Here is a 6,899-nt window from a genome sequence, read left to right as displayed (position 1 = left end):
TGATGCACTATGATTTAGTTAGTTGGCACTCCGTCGCTTATGACGTCGAGGGTTCCAGTTGATCCGATCAACGGAACAGCCTGCTCGTGAAATTAACGTGCAAGTGGCTGAGCACTCTACAGACACGTGTACCCTTAACATAGTTCTCGGGGATATTCAGCGTGACACAGTGTGACAAGGCTGACCCTTTGAATTACAGGCACAACAGAAACAGGAAGTAAGAGTGAGAGAAAGTTGTGGTGAAGAAGTACACCATCCCCTGCCGGAGCCTTGTGGAGCTTTTAGGTGTTTTCGCTCAATAAACACTCACAACGCCCGGTCTGGGAATCGAAACCGATGCACTATGATACTGGGAGGAGATTGTACACACCCCAGCAACACGGAGGTGCAGCAGATGATGCGGTAAAAATTTGCTTGAAACTACCAAATGTTGAATAATAATGACGACAACAATGATGGCCACAACAATAATGATCCTTTCTACTATAAGCACAAAGCCTGGAATTCGGGGGAGGGGGATAGTCGATTACATCGACCCCAGTACTCAACTGGTACTCCATTTATTGACCTCAAAAGGACAAAAGGCATAGTCAACCTCAGTGAAATTTGAACACAGAACGTAGCAACAAGTGAAATACTGCTAAGCGTTTCATCCGGCGTGTTAACAATTTTGCCAGTTCGCTACCTTCAACAACAACAACAATAACAACAATAATAATAATAACAATCAATCTGTAATTGTTGTTCAATTGAACAATGTGGATAATTGTAAGCCATAATCCCAGCAGCTGATAAGGTGACTAGGATTTAGGGATTATTATTATCGTTCTTCTTCTTCTTCTTCCAATTATTATTATTACTACTACTATTAAGGTGGCGAACAGGCAGAATCATTAGCATGCTGGGTGAAATGCTTAGTGATATTTCATCCGTCTTTATGTTCTGAGTTCAAATTCAGCTGAGGTCGACTCTACCTTTCATCTTTTCGGAGTTGATAAAATAAGTATCAGTTGAGTACTGGGTCGATGTAATCAACTTACTCACTTCCTTGAAATTGCTGGCCTTGTGCCAAAATTTGACACCACCATTATTATTATTATTATTATTATTATTATTATTATTATTATTATTATTACCTTCACCTTAGCAAACGATTAACCAGAGATGCTTTTTAAAATGAGAATATCGACTGCTCTCACAAATGAGAATACTAAAAATGAACCCAACTGCTCTCAAAAATCAAGTAAAAAAACTGGAAAAATAATCCAGAACCCTTGCAGAAGGGTAGCAAGCTATGCCACTGCTGCACAAGATTTTGGTATGATGTTCCATTCTGGACAGGTCAAAAGAAAAGGGCCAGAATTATTATTATTATTATCATCATCATTATTATTAGTTTTATCATTATCATTATTAATACTCTTATTATTACTATCATTATTATTATTATTATTATCATCATCCTCATGACAACCACAATGATTAATTTATAACTGGGGGCTTAATTATCTGTAAATTTCCAAATCTATTTTACCATATGAAGCAATGATGTGTAGGTGTTTGATTAGGGTCTTTAGACAAATCGCTTGAATCTTCTACATCCCATCTTTTACAAGTTTCAGTTATTATACTGCGGCTATGCTGGGGCACCATGCCAAAGTAGTTTTTAGATAAATGAATCAGCCTCAGAACTTAATTTCATTTTTTAAAGCCCGGTACTTAATCTATCGGTTTCTTCTGCTGAACCATAAAGTTGTGGGGATGTAAACGAACCAACACCACTTGTTAGCAGCAGTGGAGGACAAAGACAATCACAAAGAAACACACACACACACACCACACATATATATATATGACAAGCTTTTTTTCATTTTCTGTTTACCAAATCCACTCACAAGGTTTTGGTTGGCCCAAGGCTATAGTAGAAGACATTTGCCCAAGGTGCCATGCAATGGGACTGAACCCAGAATCTTGTGGTTAGGAAACAAGCTTCTTACCACACAGCCATGAAGATAAGATAATGAATCATCAAGAAAATGAATAAACCTTACTTATCTTGATGAAGCAAATTTGAAGTTTAGTTACAGGACTTAATCTTTTGTAATCTTTATAGTGCAGCTGGTGGATAATCTGTGTAAATAATAGGTGTTAAGTTGAGAGATATATTAAGTGTATATAATGAAGCGTGCCAAAGGAGATATGAACAATACCCTTTCAATAAATAGTCTTTTTTGTTATTGCGTGTAGTAAAAATTGTGACATCATATAGGAGAGAAACGTCTAGATTTGTCATTCAAAAACGAGAAAATGCCAGATTATGAAGATAATAGTAATTTTTGGCACAAGGTCAGTAGTTTTAGAGGGGAGGGTTTACATGAAAGGCAAAGTTGACCTTTGTAAAATTTGCAGTCAGCATATAAACAGCCTGAAGAAATGCCACTAAGAATTTTGTTTGACATGTTAATGAGTCCTTATGATAATAATAATAATAATGATAATAATAATAATAACAATAATAATCCTTTCTACTATAGGTACAAAACCTGAAATTTCTGGGGAGGGAACCAGTTGATTACATCAACTCCTGTGATTCACTGCTACTTAATTTATCGATCCCAAAAAGATGAAAGGCAAAGTCAACCTTGGCGGAATTTGAACTCAGAACGTAAAGACAGACGAAATACCGCTTAGCACTTTGCCCAGCATGCTAATGATTCTGCCAGCTCACCACCATCAATAATAATAATAATGATTTCTTTTATAAAGAATTAATGTCCTTGAATTAATGCCTTTGAGCCAAAATTTGGAATCATTATTATTATTTGTGATTATGAGACTTACATGCAGCCTACTGTGCTACTGAGGCCTTCATATTTTGTAGAAAGGATTATTATTATTATTATTATTATTATTAATATTATTATTATTATCATTATTAATATTATTATTATTATTAATATTATTATTATTATTATTATCATTATTTTTATTATTATTATTATTATCATTAAGGTAGCAAGCTGGCAGAACCGTTAGCTTGTTAGGTGACATGCTCAGCAGCATTTCATCCTTCTTTGAGCAGCATCTGTGATGAGCAGTAAATGGAATGAGAAGCTGAAATAATGTGCAGCTGCTGTGATGAGCAGGAAATGTAATAAGCAGCAACTATCATGAGATAGAAGTGTAATGAACACAAACTGTAATGAGCAGGAAATGTAATGATCTCAAGCTGTAGTGAGCAGCTGATGTACTGAGCATCGACTGTAATGAGTATCAGCTGTAATGCATATCAGTGATCATGTGCAGCAGCTGTGATGAGCAGGAACCATAATGAACACAGACTGAATGAGCAGCAACTGTGATGAGCTGGAATTTTAATGAGCTGTGACTGTGATGAGTAGGAAATGTAATGAGCAGCATCAGCAGTGAGTAACAGTTGTTATGAGCAGGAAATGAAATGAGCAGAAGTTGTAATGAACAGCATCTGTGATGAGCAGAAAATGTAATGAGCAGCTGAAGTAGTGTGAGGTGCTGTGGTGAGCAGGAGACGTAACGAGCAACATCTGTGATGAGCAGGAAAATTAATGAGCACAAGCTGTAACGAACAGTTGATGTAATGAACAACAATCTGTGATGAGCAGGAAATATAATGAGCAGGTGCTGTAATGAGCAACATCTGTGATGAGCAAGAAATGTAATGAGCTCAATGTAATGATGTAATGAGTATCAGTTGTAATGTACATCAGTGATCATGTGATTGAGCAGAGTAGCAAATTTTGTTATACATCGCTGGTCACAATGCCCTTTACATTGTTTTAGGTTTTTGAATGATGTCAACTTGCTGACTAGGCAAGCTGATCAACCTTCTCCTAGATGAGAAGGCAAGTCCACTGCTGGGTTACCCATTTACAGTGAATTGAATGCTTTGTTCAAGAACACAATGCACTGCTTAGTCTGAAAACTGAACCCACAATCTGGTGATTGTGAGTGCAACATCCTACCCACTAGGCCACATGCCTTCAAATTTGTCTCTGTGTGTGTGTGTGTGTGTGAGTATATGCATATGTAAAAATAAAAGGCACAAAAGTAATGGATATTTATACATTTTATTCCATCCAGCTTCCACGTGTTTCCATTAAGATTGGAGGCTACATTGTTCCCTAATGGAATAACCACATTTCTTAACTGATCCATTAATCGATTGTTTGAATAGAATAGAGAACAGACTTACTCCATTTACCTCGTTCAGAGCTAAATTACACTGCTTTCCTAAGAAAAAATTTGACCAAAAAAGTACCAATCAGTTACTGGGAGGGGGTGAGGTTGATGTAATAATGTAACCCACTTCCCTGAGACCTGCTGGTCTTGTGCTAAAATCAGGAACAAATATAATTATTATTGAGTGAGAGAGAGAGAGAGAGCAATGCATGCCATCAAAGTGACATTGGGGTGTGTGTGTTGGCACTCCGTCGCTTACGACGTCGAGGGTTCCAGTTGATCTGATCAACGGAAGAGCCTGCTCGTGAAATTAACGTTCAAGTGGCTGAGCACTCCACAGACACGTGTACCCTTAACGTAGTTCTCGGGGATATTCAGTGTGACACAGTGTGACAAGGCTGGCCCTTTGAATTACAGGTACAACAGAAACAGGAAGTAAGAGTGAGAGAAAGTTGTGGTGGAAGAGTATAGCAGGGTTCGCCACCATCCCCTGCCGGAGCTTCGTGGAGCTTTAGGTGTTTTCGCTCAATAAACACTCACAACGCCCGATCTGGGAATCGAAACCGCGATCCTATGACCTTGAGTCCTCTGCCCTAACCACTGGGCCATTGCGCCTCCACGACACTGGGGTACAAATGTATGAAGCCCAATACACCCATCAGGACTACCTGTCTGATAAGGGTATACCACATACATGCATTACAACCATATGTGCACAATGTGGAGACCTCGTATCAAGATAAACGGTGCATGACCTTGCAGATGGGGTCCTGTAAGATTTTTCTTCAGCTTGGGTAACCCATCCCACTCAAAAGGTCACCTTTTAAAACATCAAAGATAGAAGACAAAGCATAGGCCCAATATCACAAGTTTGGGAAAAGGAGAAGAACAGTCACTTATATAGAACCCAGTATCTAACTGGTACTTTATTTTCTCAATTCCAGAAGCATGAAAGACAAAAGCAACTCCAGTGAGATTTGAACCAAGAATTTTAAATTATGGAACTAGGAACTGATTGGCATTTTGCCCATCGATTTATTGGTTTTTCGCAAGGCAATATTACTCCTCTAAAATATGAAATTATTCGATGGGTAACAGTTAGGGGACATTAAAAGGATGAGAAAATAAACAGCAACAATGGTTTCGTTTTATATTAGGTTCTCACATGGCTTTGCTATTTCCTTATAATAATCAAAAGAAAAATGAGGAGGAGGAGGTGGTGGTGGAGGAGGAGGAGAAGAAGAAGAAGAAAAAAAACTGCTTAAAGGAAGACATAGAAAAGAATATATATACACAAGACATACATGTATATACTTATATATACACAGATATTTGTTTGTGTATATACACCTATACATACTTGCTTGTGTGTGTCTATGCACCTATGTCTATATACCTATACATATATATATATATATATATATATATATATATATATATACATAGATATATGTACACACACACTCATATATGTATGTATGTATGTACAAATAAGTAATACAAAGTGAAATAAACAAGGAAAAATAAAATATTACCAAAAATATTTTTAAAATCTTGAGTGAAATAATAATAATAATAATAACAATAATAATAATAATGATAATTATGATGATAATGATGGTAATAATCACAAGAAGACAAAAGTAACAATGACGACAGTTATAACAGCACTACCACCACCACCACTAACAACAACAATAATGATAATAATGATATGGATGATGATGATGATGATGATGAAAATTTTGGAAATCATAGAATCTGAAAAGCGATTGAAGGCAAAAATATATTTCCAGCCTGAGCGACAATACATCAACAAGGAAAGCAAATGCGACTTTAAACATAATGAAGTGTTTGAAAGAAACCCTTGAGCTTTCTAGAGCTTCCCCGGCGAAGATGAAATAAGTCAGACGAAGAGATAAAGGTACGTATAAAAATATATATATAAAAAAGGAAAAAAAAAAGAAAGAAAAATGGATGAATATGTGGTGCAGAGCATGGACGTTGGTGGTGGTGATCATGGTGAGGAAGGAAGTGACTGTAGATATTTGGGTAAGGAAATAGAGAGATGAGAATAGCAAAGGAAGTTGCTGTTACAATGAATGAATAAGAATAGATGAATAAAATAAAAATAATCAAATAGAATGAAATGAAAAAAAAATTAACTTATGAATAACAGTAAAAAAAAAAAAAAATAGCAAAAAGTTAGCAATTTGTAAGTTTGGGGGAATTAATGGGAAAACCAATGGTGGTTCTCGTTTAGATATTTGTTAAATACACAAGGAAAATTTACTAAGTACCCCTACTTTACTGTTGTAAGGAATTAATGAGGGGGCCTCTATGTAGCAGCTTGACTTGCTGGAAATAGCAGCCTAAAAGGGCCTCTGAATAAATAAAAGTATCTTGTACTTGTTTCAGTCATTTCACTGCAGTCATGCTGGAGCACCACCTTGAATATTTTAGTCAATCCCCACCCCAGGACTTGTTTTTTAAGCCTGGTACTTATTCTATCAGTCCTTTTTTTGCCGAACCGCTAAGCTATGGGGATGTAATACTGGTTGTTTACTAATACCGGTTGTTTGCTCCTTCCACAGGTACCCTCAACAGTTAGAGCTTATCACTTCTTTACACAGCTGTCCACATCCATATGCATCACATGACCAAACCAGCACAGTCCTCTC

This window comes from Octopus bimaculoides, chromosome 27 (genome assembly GCF_046866305.1).
Source record: "Octopus bimaculoides isolate indiv1 chromosome 27, ASM4686630v1, whole genome shotgun sequence".
Lineage (NCBI taxonomy): Eukaryota > Metazoa > Mollusca > Cephalopoda > Octopoda > Octopodidae > Octopus > Octopus bimaculoides.
This window is presented reverse-complemented; position numbering follows the sequence as displayed.